Raw genomic sequence first — 25,027 nt, forward strand, 5'->3', positions numbered from 1 at the left:
CCTGTTTAAAACTTTAAGGGAGGCTTGGGCTTTGAATAAGCTGTGCCACAGGACAGTGTTTGCCAAGATTTCATGTGCACAAGTTACCCGAGATCTTGTGAAAATACCGATTCAACAGGTCTGAGGTTGAATCTGTAAAATGAGGTTGACTCCTCATTTTAACAAACTTAGCTCCTGGTTCATGGGCCACACTCTAAGTAGCAAGTCAAGGAGGATGTTAGAGGATCAGAATATGACTCAATATATTATTGTGTGTTGGCTTAATGAGCCTCCCAGCTGGACACTCTGGTTGGCCTTTTCACAGGTCTGCTGCTCATAGTCTACACTGCCCAACAAAGTGGACTACTCAAGGCTTTCTGAGCAAGCCACAGTTTCTCTTCTGCAAGTGAATGCCAACATTACTCTCCCTTTCTAGATCATTCTCTCCTGGCCAATTCAAATTCCAGAACTTCTCTTCAACCTGCCATATCTACCTCAAATTCTTCCTGCCATGTGATGACCCAGCTCCCACCCTAGGTAAAGTATTTGGGGTTTTTGGTTTTCTTCCATTCTTTATTTATCTTTATAACTGGAAATTTGTACCTTCTGACACGTCCCCTCACACACACACACACATACACACACACACACACACACACACACACTCCACCTCTGGAAACAACAAATCTGATTTCTTTTTCTGGGGATTGTTTGGGTTTTTGTTTTGTTTTGTTTTTTAGATTCTACATATACATGAGATCATACAATATTTGTCTTCATCTGTCTGACATTTAACTGACCATATGCTCTCAGGTGCATCCATGTTGTTGCAAATGGCAGGGTTTCCTCCTTTTTATGGCTGAGTAATATTTATATATATATACTAGGGGCCCAGTGCACAAAAATTTGTGCACTAGCGGGGGTAGGGGGGGTCCCTCAGCCCGGCCTGTGCCCTCTCACAGTCCGGGACCCCTCGGGAGATAACAACCTGCTGGCTTAGGCCTGCTCCCAGGTGGCAGAGGGCAGGCCCAATCCCTAGGTACAGCCCCTGGTCGGGCTCAGAGCAGGGCTGATTGGGGAGTTGGGGCGCCGCCCCCTGTCATGCATAGAGCAGGGCAGATCAGGAGGTTGTGATGCCACCCTCAGTCGCGCTCAGGGTAGGGCTGATTGGGGGGTTGGGGCACAGCCCCCTGTCACACTCAAGGCAGGGTCAATGGGGAGGTTGCGGCACCACCCCCTGTCACGCACAGAGCAGGGCCCATCAGGGGGGTTGGGGCTCCGTACCCTGTCACGCACAGAGCAGGGCCAATCAGGGGGTTGGGCACTGCCCCCTGTCATGCACAGAGCAGGGCTGATAAGGGGGTTGAGGAGCTCCCCCCTGTCACGCACAGAGCAGGGCCGATCAGGGGGTTGAGGAGCTCCCCCCTGTCACTCACAGAGTAGGGCCTATAGGGGAGTTTGGGCACCGCCCCCTGTCACACACAGAGCAGGGCTGATCAGGGGGTTGGGGCGCCGCCACTGTCACACTCAGGGCAGGGCTGATGGAGAGGTTATGGCTCTACCCCATCACACACAGAGCAGGGCCTGTGTGTGTGTGGGGGGGGGGGGGGGGGGTTGGGGCACTGCACCCTGTCACACACAGAGCAGGGTCTGTGTGTGTGTGGGGAGGGGGGAAGGGGGGGGTTGGGGCACTGCACCCTGTCACACACAGAGCTGCAGGGCGATCAGGGGGTTTGGGCGCTGCCCCCTGTCACGCTGATCCGGTGCCAAGAGGCCTTGCGGCTCCACTGATCCTGGTGCTGGGAGGCATATTACCCTTTTACTATATAGGATAGAGGCCTGGGGGCCGGCTGGTTTGCCCTGAAGGGTGTTCTGGATCAGGGTGGGGGTCCCCACTGGGGTGCCTGGCCAGCCTGGATGAGGGGATGATGGCTGTTTGCAGCTGGTCACACACCCTTCAGGGTGGGGGTCCCCACTGGGGTGCCTGGCCAGTCTGGGTGAGGGGCTGAGGGCTGCTTTCAGGCTGGCGATTGACTGAAGCTCCCAACCGCTCCTTTTTTTCTTTTTCTTTTTTTTATTCTGGGCCAGCTTTAGCTCTGGCTCTAGCTCTGAGGCTTCCACTGCTGAAAGCAGGTATCTGGTTTGTTTGCGTTCTAAAATCGAAACAATGTATAACTCCAGCTCTGAGATCCCGGCCGGCTGAAAGCTGGTTTCTGGGGTTTTGTTTAGCTTCTATATTTGTTACAAAGTTTCAAACTGCCAGCTCAGAGGCCGGCAGTGCAGGAGGGGAAAGCTTGGAGTCCTCCTTCACTGCAGCAAGCAAGCCTCATGTTCACTTTAAGCTGCCTGGCTGCCGGCCGCCATCTTGGTTGGCAGTTAATTTGCATATCACCCTGATTAGCCAATGGGAAGGGTGTCGGTGTGACAACTCTGCTTTGCCCTGTGCTCTAACCTCCATTTCAGCCTCTCTGCCCAGGGTGTGCCGTGGGAGCCTGACCATCTTAAATTCAAGACTCACATTCCCCAGCAGAGTTCTGTTTTGTGGATGTTTGTGGCAGGTGGGAGTGTGGAGTGAGGGTAGGGCTTGGGGGTGTCTTTTCCTGGCCTCTAATAAGACAGGACTCCAGTTACCATCTCCCTAGCATATTGGTGTTCGAGCCAGCCATCAAACCCTGGCACCTCCAATTGTCCTCTCCCCATATCACTGCCTTTAGCCCTAGCGACCATTCTCTCTACTCCAGAACACTGTGGTCTTCACCATCACTTAGCCCTTGGCCAATATTGCTCTACTTGGATATAGTTTTTAAATCAGGATTACCCAAAGAAGATTGTAAGCCCATCAGTAACAGAAACTACATCAGACTCCTCTGTTCCATTCCCTGAACTTGGGCGGTGCTCAATACATGTTGTAGTGGTAATGAAGAGAGCATCATCAGAGGGCCTAGAAAACAACTTGCAATGGGTGTCACATGAACTTAGAAAAGACCATGAAAAACTCTATGGCTGAAAGACAAGAGGGAGATTAATCGAGATGGGAATAAAGAAGGCACACAAGTGGTGGACGTGTGTGTGAGATTCATTTTAGCCTGTTCTTAGAATCTGCCCACCCTGTGTGTCCACAACCCCACAGCTTGGCCTGGTTCTGTTGTGGCCTGTGGGGAATTATATTTAAAATCCCAGATCCGGCTGTCCTAACTCACTTTGGAACCCCGTTACTGGACCAAACGCTAGGATAGAAGAGTGTTTCCAGTTCCTGCCAGATGACAAAGCAGCAGCTACACGGGGACTCTTCGTAGGAAGCAGCTGCAGTCTGGCACTTGCTTCTGTCATAGGTTTTTTTAGAAACATGGGTTCTCTGGAAATTGACGTGCACCCTTGGCTTTCTCAGAGATATGTTATGTCTAATCGCATATCCTCCTTTCTCTGCCCCAAATGCCAGACTGGTGGTGGCGATGGTTGTTTGCTTTGGCCTCCTGGGAGGTCCCTCATGCCTCCTGGGTGACCTAATCATTTGAATCCTGGAGTATTTAATTTATGTGAGTCATCATTTGAGCAAAAGAAAAGATCTCTCCAGAATATAGAAGCAAACCCACTAATAATAAAAATTAACCATAGGAAATGTATTTGTTCATTAGTGTTCAGTAGCAGACTAAATATAAGCCACAATATTGTATGAATGTAGATATTCCCCTTTGTTGAAAATTACGGAAAATATTTAGGCCAAGACTTCCATAGAAATGACTCAAAGTGTGCAAGTAAATGCCACAGAAAATTTATAAATTCAGGATCAGACTGCTCACGTACTTATATTTTCCGAAATCAATTGGTGTCAACTCTAATCCTAAATCTATGTATTTCTATTTATGCAAGTATTATTTTGTGTCCCAGTAAATTGGTGCCTCTTGTACCACTTTTTTGTTGTGGGTTATATTTTAGTTTTAGTTTGCTGTTTACTCATATGAATGGTACCTTATCCCTGTAAAATTTTTCAAATATAATTGTTATATTGTAAAGATATTGGAATTTTCTGTATTTATTTTATAATTAGGGACATTTACTGTAGTTTCTTATCAAGTCTCGTATGTTTAAGAGTGTGTAGTTTTCCTTACATTATTATAATCAGCATATTCATTATTAGTACTTTAATTTTATTAATTCAGAAACTGAGGTTCAGAGGTATTTTTCAAAACACAGAAAATGATAGAAAGGGAACCAGATTTTACATTCTGGGGATTATCTGTCCCTTGAAAGTTTGAAAGAATTCATCTGTGAAAGTGTCAAGAATTGACACACTTATTTTGGGTAATATCTTGATTTTTTTTTTACTTTGTCTCTTCATTAAATATTTATTTCAGATTTTCTCATTAAATATTTCTAATTTATATTTTCCTAAAGCTTTCAAATTTATTAACTTTGTGCTTTATATTTATTTTCATTGTATTTTATCTATTTGATATCTGTGACTATACATACTTTCTGATGCCGAAAGTTATGTTTTTGAGTGATCTTTTTATTTTGTATTAGACAAGCTAAACTTTTTTTACTATTATTTATGAATCCTAATTATTCAGTTTTGTTTTATGTTACTTACATGTTTTATAATTTTGTTTCATTTTTCTTATATTTTCTTAATTATCTTGTTTAATTTTTCCAATTCCTTGAGTTAACACATTTTGTCTTTATTTCAATTTGTCTCAAAATTAAAGTAATAAATATGAATTTTTCTTCAATCCAGTTAGCCATTCCCCATAAGCTTTAATTTGTAGTGTTCACAGTACGACTGCTTTCTCAATATACTTTAATTGAAGGACTGATGTTTCCCTTTCTTCCAAGAGCTGTTTAGGGATAGTACACTAAAACTTTTGAGTGATTCTAGAATATTTATTATGTTTCAGTTATTTATTTCTAGTTGTATAGATTCATAATCAGAATGCATAGTTCATACAGTTTCTGTTTAATAGCATGCTTATTAAATTACTAATTGCATTATTCAAATTCTCTCTAAATTTTTTCCCCCCATGTTCCTCCAATTTGACTTTATAATGATTAATGCCTCAGGAGTTACTATGCTTCTAGCAATTGTTCCTGCAATTTAAAACAGTTTTTGATTCATCTATTTTAATAGTGTTTGAAAGGCAAAAATATCCATGATGTTATATGTTCCTTGTGGACTATAATTTCAATTTAAAATACTCATCTGATATAATATTTTTTTGCCTTGAATTCTACTTTTGTATTAACATCACAATGTTCTTACTTGGCATGTATCTGTGTAATTTATTTTAGCATCCCATTTATGTTAAGAGTATCATTTTTTTTGCCCTGGCTGGTTTAGCTCAGTGGATAGAGTGTCAGCCTGCGGACTGAAGGGTCCTGAGTTCGATTCCAGTCAAGGGCACATGCCCAGGTTGCAGGCTTGATCCCCAGTGAGGGGCATGCAGGTGGCAGCCTATCAATGATTCTCTCTCATCATTGATGTTTCTATCTCTCTCTCCCTCTCCCTTCCTCTCTGAAATCAATAAAAATATATTTTTAAAATATATACTTTTTAAAAAGTGTCATTTTTTAAATTTTAAAAAATATGTATTGTTGAAAGTATTACATGTTTCCCCCCATTGACCTCTTCTAGTCCCCTGCCCCAGGTCCTCACCACCCTATTGTCTGTGTCCACGGTTTGTGCACATATGCATACAACTTCTTTGGTTAATCTCTTCCACCCACCTACCCAAAGTCGAATAATGTTAAAAGGCACACACAGATATATTTTTTTAACTCAATCTTACTCTTACTTCTCCAGTCCCCAGAGCGACTCCTTCAAAAGGTTACAAGCTTAACTGTTGCTATTATTATTTAATCTCACAAAAATAATAGAAATTCTCTTTTTATTCTTCTATTTCACACCTTAACTATTGACTCCCTATTATTTAGCTCACTTCTAACCTTCCCCTCATCCTCCCAATATAATTACTATATTTCCATTTTTGTCAAATCCATATTCAGTGTTTTCATTATTATGACTATGTAGATATATTTTACCACCAAATAATTCTTGTACAGCTTTTTGTTTTTTCCCTGGGGTTAACAATTGCTTTTATTTTTTATTTGCTTTTGCCAGGCACTCAGGGTATCTGCCAATTTAGCAACACTATAAATAACGTTCACAGCTTGGAGTTTTTGGAACCCTCCAGATGATGTTAATTTAAATAGCAAGTCCATGAGAGTGCTGGCTTGTGGTCCCAGGCTGGTGGGGTGGAGGCTGATCATAGGTTTACCAGTACTCCATCACCCTGAGGACATGACCCTATAGCGGAAGGTTTCCTGTTAGCTTTCCACCTTAGGTAAGTCCTAGGTTTTAGTTCTGTTCTGCTGGCCCTTTCCCTCTCTATCCCATAGAGGGAACCTACCTCTGCTGGCCCCTTCCCTCTCTACCCCATGAGGGAACCTACTTCTTTCCCACTGGTTAAGCCATGTGTCCGCCTTGCTCTGCTTCCCAGCTTCATATATTGCAGTCACATATGTTATACATGTCACCTCGCTTTATCCAATAGAATCCGTGGTTTGTTTCCTTTCTTAGCTTTTGAAACCTTTCTAAGAGGAAAAGAAAGCAAAAAAAAAATGTCTTTAGGTTACAATCTTGAAGCTAGAATACCAAGTCTCCTCATTTTAAAAAAGTATAATATTTTAAAATTATAAATATTGATTACTAAGTCATAAATGTTTATTTCATATCAATAAGATAAAAACAAAGCAAATAAAATGCATGCTGCAGAATATTACATACAGTATTATATTATTCATGTAAATGTTTAAAAATATATACATGTGTTCATATCTGAGTGCATGTATTATATACTTATATATGCACATGTATACATGCACATATAGAATATATATACATATATATACAATGTGGTATACGTATGTGTGTATATACATATTTATATATGAAAGTATAGGATCGTGGACTGCATATCACCAAATTCCTGATGATATTTGCCTCTGAGAAAGAGAAAGGATAGGAATAGTAGTTTTAGTAAATTGAGGCATGGTGAGGATCATTAATTAGTTATCAGCAGGAGTAAAGAAGAGATGAATAGAAGGACTATTTGCAAGAACTAATTTGTAGGGATTGATGGTACCTCATACAAGAAATAAAGTAGTATGTTTATCTTGGAGATTGAGAGATATAATGATGATGCCTTTTGTTGATACTGTACGTTTGAGAATGGGACCTATTTTTAGGAAAATAATTGAGAATTTAGATATGTTCACAATTTCATTACAATAGTCAGCCAGTCAACAAATCTTTACTAGTGTATGCGCAGAGCCCAGCACAGTGCAAGGCACATAGCAATTTTTTTCAAAAATTATTAACCAAAGCATACAAGGTACTATGCTGGTGTTTGGATATACAGGAGTGAACCCGGCTGGTTTGGGGCTGTCGTCCTGGAGCTTTCGAGCCAGAGGATAGAAATAGGCATTCTAAGGGTGCATACAGATGTGCTGGGCATTAAAAATAGGATCTGCAAGGTTGCTACAGACTCCAGTAACAGGACAGGTGACCTAAACTGTTCACCTGGCTCAAGGAAGCTTCAGTATGGAAGAAGCCTTAAGTCAGTGGCTCCCCATGTGGGGCCATTTGAGTTTTAAGGGGGCAATTGGAGAATGAGTTATTAACAGTGCACTTTTTGCATTTCTTATGGTTCTAGGGGACTCCTATACAGTATATAAATATATATTGTGACATATTCATGTATTTCAGTTCTCTATTATATGATTTGAAACTTTATTTGCTATTTTTATATCACTTCATACTATTATTTTACCAATTCCTTCGTGGTTTCTTCCTCAGTACTTCAAGTGAACTTTTGTTCTTTTATTTTTCTCCTTCATGGATGCCACGTTCTTTGGAAGCTTGCTTAGACCAAGTTCATGGCCTTTTAGGCTTCCTCCACGGGAATAGGAGTTCCCTTTTTGAATAATAAGAATCATATGTCACAGGGGGGGGGCATCAGGATTTTAGAGATACTTAGGTGGGGTGTGGCCAACAAAAGGTTGGGATCCACTGCTTAAGTAGAGGCTAAATGGCTAAATGAGACACCACCTGTTCCATCTTGGGCAGAGATTCCATAGGAAAGATTAATGGCTTGAGCCAGGTGAACAGTTGGGAGAAATGGCCACCACACAGAGGGGACACCTGCATGAAGACACTGAGGCAGAAGCCAGCAGGCAGGCACCTGGCCCCGAGGAGTGTGGGCAGTGCTACTCCAGAGCAGGGACAAGGGCAGGGACAGGAAGAGCTTGCTCCTGACCTTGACCAAGGCTTTCGTGGGTCCTTGTCAAATAGAGCGGCACTTGAGTGTCTGGGTGATGATGTATAGAAGAAAACAGCCTTCCTGAGGTCAGAGTCCCTGTGAATAACAAAATGTCTGGTCCCGCCTTGCGAACACTCCACTCCACGCGTTCTAAGCCTGTCGGTGCCTCGTCTCCGAGATGGGCGAGGGGAGGAGCAAAGGCGGGGAAACAGCTGGATTCAGTTACACTGAAGATACATATAGTTTAGAAATAAATTATCTGTCAAAGCCTGTTTTGTTTCTTGCTTATTCCAACATGTTTGAAAATGTTTGAATTGTTTGGCTGAGGCCAGAATTCTCTGAGGACCAGGCTTTCAGTTAACGGCATGTGTCTGTTAACACTTACAGTCTTTTTCTGTTTGGCCTCACATGATCTGAATCATGTAAAGTAAGCGACTAACCTAACCTGTGGTTTGACGAAGCCTGAGCTCTCTCTAAACCGCAGCAAAACTGTCATATATCCAACAGCAAATCCTGGTGGCTCTACCTTCAGAGATGATGCAGAATCCAGCAATTTCAGATCACCCCCCTGCTACTGACGGGGTACAGGCCACCACTGGCTCCCTCTCTGGGGTTATTACAATGTGCCCCTAGGTAGGCTCTCGCCTTCTTTGTGGTCTAAGTTCAGTACAGCAGCCAGAGATTTATTTAAAAGGTTAATCAAATCCCATTCCTTTTCTGCTTATAACCCTCCTGTATCAGGGTTCTGCAGAGAAATAGAACCAGTAGGATGCGTATGTACATAGAAAGAAGTTCTTTTATATATTTTTTATTTTTTAAAATTGATTTTATTCTTTTTCTTTTAATCATTATCATTGAAAGTATTACATGGGTCCTCCTTTTCCCCCCATTAACCTCTTCCAGCTGCTCCCATCCTCCCCTCCACCAGGCCTCACCACCCCATTGTTATGCATATATGCATACAAGTTCATTAGTTAGTCCAAAGAGGTTCTTTTAAGGGGTTGGCTTATCTGATTATGGAGGATGACAAGATCAAAATCTTCTGGGTGGGCAAGTCTGCAGGCTAGAGATTCAGGGAGAGCCAGTTTTGCAATTCAAAGGTAAAAAGCTATCTGCTGGCAGAATCCCCTTTTGCTCAAGAGAGGTCAATCAGTGGTTCTCAACCTTCTGGCCCGTTAAATACAGTTCCTCATGTTGTGACCCAACCATAAAATTATTTTTGTTGCTACTTCATAACTGTAATGTTGCTACTGTTATGAATCATAATGTAAATATCTGATATGCAGGATGGTCTTAGGCGACCCCTGTGAAAGGGTCGTTCAACCGCCAAAGGGGTCGCGACCCACAGGTTGAGAACTGCTGGGTCAATCTTCCTAGTCAGGCCTTCAGCTGATTGAATGAGGCCCTCCCACATAGTGAAGGGCAATCTGCTTTATTCAAAGTCTACTTTAAATGTAACTCCTACCCAAAAGCCCTCATAAAATACCCAGAGTTCTGTTTGACCACACACCTAAGCACCATGGCCCAGCCCAGTTGACAGACATAATTAGCTATCACATCTCCTGACAATGGCCTGCAGCCGTTCTCATTGATGCCTCTCAGTCCTGGCTGCACACTGGAATCATCTGGAAGCGTTTAAAAACAAGTTAGTACTGGGTCCCAACTCCAGAGCGTCTGAACAATTATATTTTTTAAAGTTCTGCAGGTGGTTTTAATGTATAGCAAAATTTGACAACAATTGTCCTACATAATTGGCCCCTCCCACCACTATGACCTCCTGTTTCCCTCCTCATTAGATTTCCTACCACCATGCCAGGCTATCTTTGAACACTCTAAACACACACACACACACACACACATACACACACGCACACACACACACACACACACACTCCTACTGCACACACTTTGCTGTGATCCATGGTACCTCCTTCAGGCCTCTCACCTCAAGTGCCATCTTCCCTGTGAGACCTTTTTCGTCCACTCCATACAACAGAGCAGCCCCACTGCCTACCCTGGCTTATTTTTCTCATTATGCTATCACCACCTGAAGCGTTATTATGTTTACTTTTTTATTGTTCTTATGCCTGTCTTTTTGTTTGTTTGTTTTGCTAGGATATAAGTTTATAGAGACTATGTTTGTTCCCCTTATTGCTGGATTGATTCCCATGGCTTAGAACAACGCAGGATCTTACTAAATATTTGGTGAATGAGTGAATGAGTGTTGGATGATATGCAGATTTTTCTCCAAGTCAACATTATATCCTGGAACATTTCACTGTTAGGCATTTGAAACCATTTCTGCTACTCCCAATAGACTGCTGTGCCTTCACAGAACACAGAATGGTGGCTACCAGAGGCAGGATGGAGGGGAAAATGGCGAGGGGGGTGTTGCCAAAAAATAGAAAGTTTATACCCTATGAATCAGTTCTAGAGAGCTAATGTATAGCACGGTGATTATAGTTAATACAACTGCTTTGCATATTGAAATGTGCTAAGAAGGTAGATCTTAAGTGTTTCATCACAAAGAAAGAATGAGAGAGAAGGAGAGAGAGAGAGAGAGAGAGAGAGAGAGAGAGAGAAAGGTCTTTGAGATGATGGATGTGTTAATCAGTACATGGTGGTGATCTATTCACACTGTATACCTATATCAAAAATAGTAAAAAAATATATATAAATAAAAATATATTGATTTTTGAGCAAAAACTCATGTTGTACGCCTTAAACATATGCAATTCCTGTTTGTCAATCATACATCAAGAAAGCTGAGATAAAAAGTAAAAATGGAAGTTGCCCTGCTTTCCAAATAGAACCTTGAGTTATTTCATCAACACTTACTTTAGCAGAAGCAGGGGCTGGATCAGGGAGAAGTGACTTTTAAATTTCTATCCTGGAGTCCTGTCTTCCTCAGCCCGAGGGGGGCACCTCTCCATTTTGTAAAAAACCGCAGGCAGAAGTCCAAGTTGACTAGTAACCACATTTCCAGGATTGGTGGGTTGAGTAGGTGTGGCTGCTGTGCTGACTCGAGCATCCAGCTTGTTATCACAGCTGGGACTTTCCCAAATGTAGGATCCTCCAGGTCTGCAACGTGTTCTCCCTGTTCTTCACCTATGGAGGCTCTCACTGGACATTTGTCAAATGAATACGCATTACTATTTAAATGTCTCAAAAGCTTTCAGAAAGCTTTAGGAGGAACTAATCTAAGGTCACCACCAGTTAGAGTCACAACTGGAGCTCAGACAGAAGGATCTTGATTGTCAGTTTCCTCCCTGCCTCTGCACAACAAGAAGCCTCTGAGCTCGGGGAATCCAGCACCTCCCCCCCTCCCCTGTCAAGTTTTCCCTGGGAGGACTTCCTTCATAAAAGACTTGCACAAAATCCGTGACTCGGGCCTTCTAGGGACACAAACCTGAGACATCCAATGGCAAATACAAAATAGTTCAGTATATTTTTATATGAATACACAAATAACTAAATGATTCCTTTTCTTTAAAATGCAAACTCAGTCACCTTATAATAAAATTCCTCTATGAGAATAATTGGCATAAGTGATAACACATATAATTGAGAAAGAGATCATTTTTTTTACAAGCTGGACATGATTACATGCAACTTTCTTGAAACACAGCTTCTCTTTCTACCTTTGGTTGTTGGTCAGGTGCTGCAAGGTCTCTCAAATTATCTCTTCATTTGCATGAGAAACTATTCTGAACTCACGAAGCATAGTACCTGCTGGAAAGTTGGATCCATGGGGAGCTGTAGAATAAGTGTATTGTCAGTACCTGCCTTCAAACTCCTGCCCCTTACCCCCCGATTCTCTGACCTACTTTGCTTTTAAGACTTAAGGGAGCCATCTTGCACCTCTTTCCCACTCTCAACTCTTAATGTCTTTGGCAGTGGCACTTTGGGTCATCAAGCCAGGTGCACCTGTAGAGGGCCCAGAGTATCTGTGTGAATATGTGTTTATGTCAGGGGTGGTCTGAAGATATTAATAATGCATAGAGCCCTGACTGGTTTGGCTCAATGGATAGAGCGTCGGCCTGGAGACTCAAAGGTCCCAGGTTCGATTCCGGTCAAGAGCATGTACCTTGGTCGCAGGCACATGCCCAATAGGGAGTGTGCAGGAGGCAGCTGATCAATGTTTCTCTCTCATCAATGTTTCTAAGTCTCTATCCCTCTCCCTTCCTCTCTGTAAGAAATCAATAAAATATATTTTTAAAAAATAATGCATAGAGAAAGATGGCTAGAATCCCAGAGCTTCAAAGTTATGGAAGAGCAGGAAGAAAGACAGGTGAGCTCTGGATTGGAGTCTTGAAAGAGAAGATGCCGTGGATAAATACAAAAATGAGAGGGAGATAATTTTTAAAACTAGCAACCAGAAAAGCATGAATTTGGGATACGTGAGAATGATAGGGAAGGTAGGCTGGAATAGAATTAAGTAGCTAGAATTTTCCTTGAGGTTCATTCCTGCTCTAGCATTTCACTTCTCCTCACCCTGCATACTTATCAACTATCCAGCCCCACCTTCAATTTATATCTTCCCACCTCCATTTATGGTAATATAGGTTGAGAATGATCCTGGACACACATTTTTTAAAATATGTTTTTATTGATTTTAGAGAGAAAGGAAGGGACAGGGATAGAAAGATAGAAACATCGAGGAGAGAGAAACATCATTGATTGGCTGCCTCCTGCATGCCCCCTGCTGGAGATGGAGCCTGCAATCCAGGGATCAAACCAGTGACCTCTTGGTTCATGGGTCAATACTCAACCACTAAGCCACACTGGCTTGGCCTGGACACACATTTTTTAAAAATAATTCTTTAAAGTATTACCTATGTCCCCCTCCCCCTCCTTGACCCCCTTCAGTCCCAGCCCCTCACTGCCCCATTGTCTGTGTCCATGGACCATGCATATATGCATACAAGGTTGGACACACATTTTTAAAATCACATCCTTTGTACTTATGGTGGGGCCCAGATCACACTTGCCTGATCCTCAGCTCAGGCAGTGAGAAGACACAGAGTGAAGCCCAAGCTATCCACGCTGAGAGTTTATGTGAAGAACTGAGGTCCCCAGTTCTTCAGCTGGTTTGTGGGTCTTTGTTACAGCTATGCTGGGAAACTAATACAGTGTTCTTCTGTGTTCCGTGTGGCATCAGCTCAGGAGGCTTGAGTAGGGCAAGAGTATCCATTTCCAAGATAGTCCCACTCAGACAGCTGAATGGTTGGTGCTGGCTACCAGCTGGGGACCTCAGTTCTTCACATAAACTCTCAGCGTGGATAGCTTGGGCTTCTCCTCTGTTAACGAGGAGAACGCCCGGTGTCAAATCCTTATAGTGAGGGGAGGTGTGTTGACCCATGAATGGAGGAAGGGACCAGTCATAAGTTTGTGCGGCTGCTGCGCTGACTCGAGCATCCAGCTTATTATTTAGCAAAAATTTAGCAGACCAGACATTTAGCAGAAATCTAAAACAAGGTTGCACTAAGAAAGAATATTGGCACCTGGGCATGCAGAAAAGAAGATTCTGAAGCCATATTCAAGTAATCCTATTGAGAAGTAAAAATGACATGATTCCTAATGCAAACTTACTTGGACCAGGAAGATGAGGAGTGATTAAAAATGAGAGAGAAGTAGGGGTGTATGCATTCACATTTCCTATTGCATTAACTGTCTGGAGATAAAAAAGAAAAAGTGAGAAACAAGTTCAAACCAAGGCAGGGAAAGGCAGGGTACAAGGGCCTGTACCTCAGAGTCCCATTATCTATTGAGCATGACAAAGTAATCCAAAACTCAATAGCTAAACACTGGAATTCGCCTATTTATTTGCTCATTATTCTGCAATTAGAGCAGGGCTCAATGTGGACACTTTGTAATGGACTAAATTTTGCCCCCAAAAAGATAAGTTGCAATCTTAATCCTTGGTGACTGTAATTCCTTTGGAAAATGGATCTTTGCATATATAATACCATGGAGATGAGGTCACTGTGGTGGGCTCTAATCCAATGACTGTTTTCTTATAAGAAGAAAACTTTGGACACAAACACAGAGGGAAGATGGACAGATGAAGATGAGGCAGAGGCTGAAGATGCTGCCACACACTGAGAAATACCCAGGGCTGCCAGACTTGGAAAAGGCAAAAAAGGTTCCTCCTCTAGAGCCTCACATAGCCATAACATGCATCTCATTGCCCTTGACTTAAGACTTTCAGCCTCCAGAACTATAAGAGAATAAACTTCTGTTGTTTTAAGTCACCTGGTTTGTGGGTCTTTGTTACAGCTATGCTGGGAAACTAATACAGTGCTCTTCTGTGTTCCGTGTGGCATCAGCTCAGGAGGCTGGAGTAGCGCAAGAGAATCCATTTCCAAGATAGTCCCACTCAGACAGCTGAATGGTTAGTACTGGCTACCAGCTGTGAAATATCTGGATCTATTGGCTGGGGACCTCAGTTCTTCACATAAAATCTCAGCGTGGATAGCTTGGGCTTCACAGAGTGTAAAGGCCTCAGGTTAGAATTTCTTACATGGTGGATGGCTTCCCCCAGGCACAAAATCAAAGCTTCCAGGCCTTCTGAAGGCATATGTGAAGAACTGGTTTAGCACCAATTCTGCCACATGGTGTGAGTCACGGGACAGTCAGATTCAATGGGAGAGGCTACCCTAAAACATAAATGCCAGGATCATAGTTCACTGGAGACCACCAACGTAACATTCTACCATGCTTGGTAAGTAGTAGAAATAGAGAACGTAATAAGAAATAACTGAATGGGAGAAGAGACAGTGGTCAATTGAGCAGACCAATAATAACAATAATTATTCCTTCCATCTGCAGAGCATTTTAACAACTTACAAAGTGATTCGCTTATTAAATTCCAGCCCCACCACCCCAAGTCCTCCTACACATGAATACTCAGCGAATAGGTAGGCTGTTAACTGTTTTCAACTGACCTAATTCTTGAAGATACCTGCCTGGAATGTCCTCCTTTGTGTTATCCTCCTTACATCTTCCTCCCTCTACTGCAGCTTAACTCAAGTTTCCTCTAGCACACAATGCACTTGTCTGCCCATGCCCTCCGTACACACCCTTCTTCACAGCTGGAATCTCCTTTAATAATCCTATCCTGTCTTTGCAACTTCCAAGAGACCTTCCTCATCACTTCTAGGTCACAGCCCCTTCTGAACTCCTCCTAAAATACTGATCATGTATAACTATGACAGCATTTCATCTTTTTTTCTACATAGCTTCAACATCTAGACTTGCATGTGTGAGGCCTCCAAAATTTGTTTGATCAAGGAGGGATAAGTCATAAAGTGTTTCTCTCCTGCTAGGAGTTGAACTGTTGCCAACAACTCTAGTTTACATTGATTCGGCACCTTCCAAGGTGAAAACCACAATAAAGGTTCAAACATCGTGCACACAGTAGGTCTACTACAGACATATTCACTGACAAGGGTATATATAGACAGCCAGACTACCTCACTGAAAGAAGATAACAATGATGGCTACTACTGTTTGAGTGCCCCCTTCACTTTATGATCACTAAGGGGTTAAGTCCACTGCTCAAGGCACAGCACTAGCAATTGGTGATAACAAGGCTGGTACCCTGGTTTGTCTAATTCTAAGGCTCATGGTTTTGACATTGTAATGCCTCATAATATATCAGCCATGGAGTATCCACACCCACCAACTATGATTATGCTTGCCTTTTGTACATTATTGTTGATCCTCACCATAACTCTGAAAGATAGTTTTCATATAAGAAAACTCATAGATCTCAAGTCTTTAAAAATTAAACCAGATGAGCATGTCCAGGCCTTAAAACAGATTGATCAGAATTCTTCTCTTGGCTAAGGTTCTAGAAATATGCCTTTGGAATGACAGAATTCAATCCTTCCAACTTGATAATTCATTACAATAGATTAGTGGAGTCCAGGTATGACCCCAAAGCATTTCTTTCCATCCAGAGCATGGATGATTGTCTGAGTAGCCATAACATGCATCACATGAGCACCCTGCTTGCAGCCAGATGGGCCTGGTTTTGAATCTACATCATACAAACCACATCACTGAGGGCAGATCATTTAACCTCTCTGAACTTCAGTTTTCTCTTCTGTAAATGAGGATAATGATGCTGACCTCCGAGGTATCACTTAGGGGCTTAAAATCTGAAGATAGCTAGCACAATATTCGGATTATAGCAATATTCCCACAATGTTCATTTATTTGTGGTCCAGAGATAATAACATTTGCCCTGCTTTTCCCTAAGCATACTAAGGAGAATAACATGTTCGAACAGGTATAAAAGTATGTGTATGTGTTATATAAATGAGAACTATCACTATTATTACTTTCTTAGATTATAAATGAAAAAGTATGTTGGGATGGCATGTTGAGTCAGGATGAAGTCCATGAAAATGGCAATAAACTAGCTTTTTTGTTTGTCTTCTTCAAGTTCCAATAAGAAAGGAGGCTGACCAGAGCTGCTTTAGACAATGAAACACAAAGGAGTCTCTCCCACTTTCGAATCAATGCCAAGTGACAGAGTTTGGAAGAGGGGATGAGAACCAGGGAGGTTTCCAGACATTGGGCCCTGCACCTCAAGTCAAGGATTTGACTGCTCGACATAGCTTGGGTATCTGTCTGAATTACCACAACCTATTCTTCAGGCTGAGTCAACTGTCCTCCAACAGAAATCACATGTTCTCTCAACAGCCCCTCCCGCACCCCACATACAGCCCTTCCAATACCTCACACCACAGCCCCTCCCCCCACTCCACACTACAGTCCTAGCAAATTGTCTTGGTCACCTTCATAGATGTTTCTCCCATAGATGTTTGTCCCAGTGTGGCTTCTGAATTCCTTTAAATTTCAAATGGGGGTCATTCTCTTTCTGAAATGTCCAGGATATCAAAGAAAAGTTTTAAAAGGTTTTAGTCAATTAACTTCAAGAATCATTGGTGACCACCAACCTGGTGTCAGGCCCTGGTTTATTATCCTTGGCCAAAATAAATACATAAGTCATGTCTGTGGTGACACCACATGCCTTAGAGAGAAAAGGCCATAAAAATGTACACTTTTCTATGTGGTGATCACTTTCTCCCACCAGCCCATACATGTTCCTTTAACATATATTATGTTAATGTTCCACTTCACTGACCTACAAATAAATATTTGGCAGAAAACTGGATGTGCCCGTACTGAGAAGAGGCCGGGCAAATGCTGCGGCGTGCCCCGCTTCTCCCCTCAGCTTGGCAGGACAGCGCGGGTCCCAGAATCATCTGTCCTTTCAGATACTGGCAGCCTGTGCAGGGTGTTCCCCAAGGAGGTTCATGAACAAGCGCTTTGTATTTTGATAGTTATACACTTAATTAAACGTGTGTCTAAAAATTATTACTAGCAAATTAAGTCGATTTATCTTCAACATTGTACTTAGAATCAGGTTAATAAAGTTCTTATCATCCCACAGGTAGTCTGCTTAAGGAAAAAGATTGTCATCTCACAGGTGGCACAAATGTAAAAAATCATGGATGGTCCATCCATGGTGAAGTGTTGGAATCAATGATGCGATGATTCTGCCAAAAGTTGCAGCATAATGTCAGCATCTCTTAAGTGGTCTCTACAGCTGTGATAAGTGAGGAAATATTTATGTTATGGTGACTATATAGATCACTTTTTTTCAATCTTGATTTTAAACATTGTGTGTATTATCCCCATAAATCACTGAAGTGTCCCGGAAATTAAGATATTTCAATACAGACATGTCCATGTAGTCTTCAAAAGTTTGCTCATGAGGGCTCGAGTTCAAGTTTATTCTAGTTGTGTAGGTAGCAAAGTTTCAGGTAGCTGTTCTACCAGTCTACCCATGGGAGTTCTCCATTCCTCTCATGATGAAGTTAACACGAGTTTAATGCACTTTCTTCAAATTAAAATAAATGCTTTATCGTATTACAAAAGCAAATTGTGGTCAGTATATAAAAATTAGACAACCAAAGTGAACAAAAGGAAAAATATTTGAACCACCTATATAATTCCAATATCCAGTTAGCCACTTTAATGATCTTGGTAATTATTCTTTAAGATGTCTCACTACTTCTGTATTTCATACACAAGTCTTCATAGGGGTCATTTTAAGAAGGTTCTTCAGAACTCACTGCTTTGTAACTGGCATGTCTCACTCGGCAAAATATTGTGAAAATCTTTTCATGTTCTTAAACATGCTTCTAAGCAGATAGATGCCTCTATCATATGGAGGAACCATACATAATTTAAGCCATCTTTCCTGTTGAAGTCATTTCAATTTTACACTTTTATAAACAATATATCAACAAAATCTTTGCACTCTTGCTTATTTCCTCTTGATAAATTCCTAATTGTAGAATTTCTGAATCAAAGAGTTGTTAGGTTGGATGGCCAGAGAACAGGCTGAGTGTGTGTTGGTGCAGGAAGGTTGTTTGAGTACAGGACATCTGTTGGGTGTTGAGGAGAGCAGGAACTAGAAAGGGGAAAAGGACACTATTGACCTATGATACAGTCATGACAAAGGCCTCAGCAGACCACACAGGGAACTCTAGACCTATCATGACTCTTCCAAATTGTCCCACATTGAACAGTCAGTGGGTGCCTGCTGCTCTCAGCTGGTTGGTTCTCTTCGTCTGAGGGAAATTCCCAAAGAGCAAGCTAAGAACCAGCAGTAGAGTCAGGACTCCCAGCAGCTGGGGAAGTGAGCGCAGGAGTCCTGCAGAGGCACAGGGCCCTGGGGAGGAAGCTCTGAGCTGTACACCACATTGTGAGATGTAGGGAGGCAGATAGTTTTAAATTTTGATGTTATCAAACTGCTCACCCAAAAGGTTCTATCAATTCTCATTGTCATTAACTCATGTATGAAAATGCCTTTTTTTTCTGCTCCCTCATAAAATCTGATGAGTGGTAGGATAGAAATATGCCCTGGGAGCAGGTAGCAGGGAATCCGAACTTACTGGCAACACCCACCTCACTCATCTCTGTCATCCTTAAATGATTGATTTATGGGTCTTACCTTGCTAAAATAAATGTATGAGTATAAACTTCAGGTGGACACTTAATGCTGTTCCCAGGCAATCATAGAATATTTCAATCATTTATTCTCTCCCTCACTCTCTTAGGCAATATTTTACACCTCTCTCTCTCTTCGGCATTCAATGTCATAACCTGTCCCACTGCACTGAAAAAAAAACGAAGCAATGAGAAGTAACTTTCAGAAACTCCCACCAAAACATCTCCCTATCTACCAGCATCCATAACCTATATCTCTTTTGTTAACATGATGAACTTTGTTTGTTCTTATGTAAGGCTGAACTGTCCCTGGTGATTTATACCCATTACCTCTTGACTACAGTAGGAAAGATATTGAGGCAGCAACTCTTCTCTCTCTTCTCTATATCGTCCATTTCTCTCTCCAGTGGATCATTCCATCCAGTAGACAAATTGCAATTATTTCTCACAACAACAAAAAAGATCCTCTCTTGACTCCACTTCCCATATAACTATTACTCCATTTGTCAACTCTTCTTTGTAGTCAAATAACTCAAAGAAATTGTTTCTACTCCTTGTCTCCAATTACTCTCCTTCAATTTTCTCTTAAACCTGAGCCAGTCTGACTTCATATACACAACTCTCTCTTGGCTTTCCTCCTTCATCTCTGGCTGTATTTTCTCTGTCCCCTGTGTTGGCTTCCTCTTCTCCCCGACTTATAAATGTTCAGCCCTCAGAGCACTTTCTCCCTCTCTATCCACTGGTGATCTCATGTGGTTTCATGGCTTTGAAATAAATCCATATGCTGAAGATTCCCACAATTACATCTCCAAATTGGGCCTTGCCCCTAAACCCCAGGCTCAGATCCAACTTCTTACTTGCCATCCTTCATCTTATGTCTACTCTTCACTTCAAACTACAAATGTCCAAAACTGAACGCTTGATCTTCCTCATCAAATGTGTTCCTTCTATTGCCCTCCCCATATCACTTAATAGCAACTCTATTATTCTAGTTGCTGAGGCCAAAATACTTACAACCCTCCTTCACCCATCTCTGCCTCATAATTCACAGTCAGTCTACCAGGAAATCCTTTGGGCTTTGCCTTCAAAGCATATCCTGAATCCATGTACTTCCTACCACTCCTACCTTGACTACTCTGCCCCAGCCATCCTCATCATCTCTCTTACATTTGATTCTTAACCCAGCAGCCAGAATGATGCATTTAAATGTAAGTCAAATTACATCACTCCTCTGCTCAAAACCCTCCAATGGCTCAACAAATGTTCTGATGGTAATTCCCAAGACCTGTATGATTTGGTCCCCACTACCCTTGACCTCATCTTTTATTGTTCTCATCCATGACTACTTCATTCCAGCCACCCAGGCAAGCCTCCTTAATATTCCTTGACCATGCTAGACATCCTCTCACACTAGGGCCTTGAAACTGGTCTACCTCAGCATAGAGTCCTCTTTTATCAGCTCACCCCTGACCTCTTTAAGTCCTTGTTTAAAGAGTTCTTGTACAGCAAGGCCTACAATGACCTTTCCATGTTAAATTTCAACCCTGTAATGGAGACCCTTGGGGTATACAGTGCCATTGCTTGTTGCTCACTTGAATTCTGCAGATTGGAATCATTTGCAGGGTTCCACCAAGTACTTGCTCTGACACCTCAATGCATTGCTGCTTTGGAGCCACAGAAGACCTTTCCTTCACAGGCACAACCTGGCCATTGAGAGGAGTTAGAGTTCCCCAGAACCAACCTTTAATCGATGAAGGACTAAAGCCCCAATTTCTCCATTTTGCCACAGGACACTCTAGGTGTGTTCTATATAGTTCCCCAGAGGGTTCCCTGTTGGGGTAATTAGTCTTTAATGTGACCTTATTGGCCATTCTTTCTACCTTGGGTCACTTTCCCGATTCCCTCATTTTGCTTCCTGGGATCACCTCCCAAATAAACTACCCACTATCAGGTGCTGGTGTCAGGCTCTGCTGGGAGGAAGCCAAACTGAAGCAAATCCTCCCACAATGTTCCTGAACTTCATATCTACCTCCGTTGGTTTGTTTGTTTGTTTGCTTGCTTGCTTGCTTGTTTCATAGCACTCATTGACATCCTACCTACAATGTAACTTGCGCACTTTGTTTATTCTCCTTCTATTGCACTAGAATGTAAGTGCCATAAGGACAGAGAATTTGGTCTATTTTGTCCAATGATCTGTCCTTAGCACCTAAAATACTTCCTTGCACATAGTAGGTCCTCAGTAAATATTTGCTGCATATTAAACTATCTTGCCCACTCTCCAAGCAAGGACACCATATTCTAGCACAGTATTAGACGAATCTCACATCTATCACTAATTAGCTGGATGACCTTGAATAAATTAGCCCCTCTGAGACAGTTTCCTCCTTAGTAAGTGGGGGCAGTAATGTTTACTTTGCTATAAATGCTTTCACCTGAAAAAAAGTATCTAGGAAAGTTCTGAGCTGATAATGACAGTTCACTTCCCTCCCTTCAACCTGCTCTCCTTGATCAATGAATCATGGTTTAAGTGAATTAAGCCCTTGACTCAGCATCTTCTCCATCTGTGAATCTTGAGTCTGAAGATTCTTCTGGAGCATCTTCTTACACAGCGGAGGTCAGGAAGCCAGGCTTCTTTCAATCCCCCAGTGAAATGCCAATTAGAAGGACATTACCAGCAGGAAGAGCTACTGGAGAAAACCACACACTTGTTCCAAAACAAAGATCACTCTGTATGTCATAAAAGCTCAGAAATGTCTTCCAGATGTTGCACACTGGGCCTGCACAGATGTTTCCGATGTCAAACCATAAATGTTGGAAACAAAACATTTGTGCCCCACAGATGTAGAGATTTAATTATATAGTGAATGTGATAAATCTTTGGGTAATAAAAGGAGACCACAAACTGGCCACATTACATTTTTTTAAATCCGATTTTTATTCTCCCTCCACACTGAAGTTCTACTGGGATACTTCAAGGTTTGTTTGTTTGTTTGTTTGTCTGGACAATCACAGGGAAAAGGTGCATTTACATGAAAATATATATTAGCAACAGTTCTGAATCCTTCTGGTTTGATGTCTACGCAGTCTTTGACAGCTAGGAAGCAATCTCATGACTGATGATGGTGGCTTTAGGGCTCCGCAACTTCGTCCTTGTCCTTTCGTGGGTGTGCTGAGCTATGTCCAATGACTGCCTGACTGAGCTGTCTGGGCACACTGGGAATGGATTCCACCATGAACTCAACAGCAGCTCACAAGTCTATGTTGAAGCCACTATTTCTGACATCTAGAAAATCAGACCTTTCATCACCTCCAAGTCTATAAATATATGTGTGTGTACCTATGAGATGGAAAGATAATAGTGTATGTGGGGTTTATGTGTCTGCATGCACACACACACACACACACACACACACACACAGTGGAATATTATTCAGCCACGAGAAAGAAGGAAATCCTGCCATTTGCAACAACATGGATAGACCTTGAGGGCATTATGCTAAGTGAGATAAACCAGACAGAGGAAAACAAATACTACATGATATTACTTATATGTGAAACATAAGGGGGGGAAGTCAAACATAATTTTAAAATCAAAAACAGAAAACCTAATTTTTCTCCTTATACTTTGTATTTCTTATATTTTTTACAAGAAGCACATATTATTTATGTAAAGGGAAAATCCACAATATTGTCAAGCAAGGGAGAAAATAATGTGGATTACTAAACTAGAAACTTTGCATTCAAGATCTATTTCACATTTAGAATACCAACAGATCGGCTAATGCTCTAAAAGATTGGCCTGTTTACCTGTGGGCCATTAGCTTTAAACTCAGGAAAACCTCTAACCTCATTCACAGGGGAGAATGAACAATAATAGTGGCTACTCTTTACAGGCTGTTTGTAGATGTCATCTCCAACATTCCTGTGTGGATTGGACCAAAAGTTTACAGAACTGAGTCTAAATCTGCACATCAACCCTTCTCTGATAACAGGAAAACCATCTGAAAGACAAGTACCACTTGAAGGGTAAGCAAGATGCCATCTTGGTGTAAGAGTAACATACTACAAAAGACTCTGACCCAGAAACCACTGAGAACAGTATCTAAAAATATTTACTGGTAAAAGGTAGATTTTAAAGATGGCCCAACTTCTAGCTAGTTATAAATTTAGTGAGAAATTCATTCTAGACAGATATAGGTAGGTTTGTGTTATCCGAATGCAAATCTACCTAGGTTTGAAATCCTAAAAGTAGAACCTTTCGCTAAATGATACATTTCCTAATATATTTTTAATTTTACAAACCTAGACATATACTTAATATCTTCAAGTCTGTGTGAAGCTTAAGCCAGCTTGTGAAGCAGACATGTGAACACCTCCCTACCTGCTCCCCTCCCCCACGCGGGCTGCTGGGGCTGCTGGCCGCTCCTCATTGAAGAGCAGCAATCCCTGTTACTCTCCAATAACAGTAACATTGATGCTGAACTAGCATCTTTAAACACATTGTTCAGGGATTGGGAGCTCTAGGACCATAACCCTAACCCAGCCTTCCACAGCAGTCTTTTCTCTTTCTCTTACAAAGCATGACATGGCAACAGCAGCAAGCAACAGCCTCAGCCTATTCTTTTTTTAATACATATATTTTTATTGATTTCAGAGAGGAAGGAAGAGGGAGAGAGAGATAGAAACATCAATGATGAGAGAGAATCATTGATCGGCTGCCTTCTGCAAGCCCCCGACTGGGGATCAAGCCCACAACCCAGGCATGTGCCCTTGACTGGAATCTAACCAGGGACCTTTCAGTTCGCAGGCCGATGCTCTATCCACCAAGCCATTGGATTTTCACTTCTGCAAAGCTACAACCACTTCTCCAGCATATAAAGGGGCTGCAGAGTTAATTTCCTGGGAAAGAGATAGAGCCTGGCCCTGGCACTTTAGCACCTAGGAGAGTGGAAATGAGTCCATTGATCAAAACTCCATGCACAATTGTCTCTACAAACTTGGTGTGTTTTGCAAAATCTCCATTTAAATGCAAAGGATTCTGAGAAGGCAACCACATCCCTCCAGGTGAAGGCCCAGCTGAGTTCAGCCCTGTCTCCAGCTAGGAGGTACATATGCTGAAAGCGCTGCCCCCCAGCTCTGGCTGGCTCTGGCAGATGCTCCTCTGAAGCCCACCCCACCGAAGACGGTGGCTGGGAACATCTTCATCACCCTCAAACTCCATCAACCGGAGCGCTGAGCCTGCTTCAGTCTTCGAACATTATGCTGGCACCAAAAGATACTTTTGAGAGCAGAGGAATGTGTCTGAAATTGAAGACTTTTCAATCCAACACTTATCCCCTCCTATTCCCACATAATGCAAGGAGAAAAGGAGAAGGCTGGAGCCCTCAAAAACATGTTTCTTGCCTTTGCAGGAGGCTAACAGGATCGAAGGGCTTCACATGTGACATGACCACTGCTACATATTCTCAAGGTGACTGACAAGGTCTCTTCCCTTGGTAGGTTAGGATGCCCAGGGGTCAGAGAGCATCAGCCTCCCCAGCCAGGTCCTTCGGGGCTGAAATAAGCACCTGTTTGAACTGTGCAGCATTCAGTCCAACCCCGTGATCTTGAAATTCTAAGCAGACTTGTGTGTAGTGGTGCTCAGAGGGGTTTTTGTAAACTCCTTTCCTATGCGGCCCCTGGGGCTGGCCCCTTCTCCTATG

General features: G+C 42.2%; 1 pseudogene; it reads right to left on the reverse strand.

Moving 5' to 3' along the window:
- Positions 1–23,816: 23,816 nt before the first annotated feature.
- Positions 23,817–24,546, reverse strand: LOC138994641 (hydroxyacyl-thioester dehydratase type 2, mitochondrial-like; annotated as a pseudogene).
- Between the last annotated feature and the right edge of the window lie 481 nt (positions 24,547–25,027).

The sequence above is a fragment of the Myotis yumanensis genome, unplaced genomic scaffold (assembly GCF_028538775.1).
Source record: "Myotis yumanensis isolate MYYU_CA2020_CCGP unplaced genomic scaffold, mMyoYum1.0.hap1 SCAF_16, whole genome shotgun sequence".
Taxonomy (NCBI): Eukaryota; Metazoa; Chordata; class Mammalia; order Chiroptera; family Vespertilionidae; genus Myotis; species Myotis yumanensis.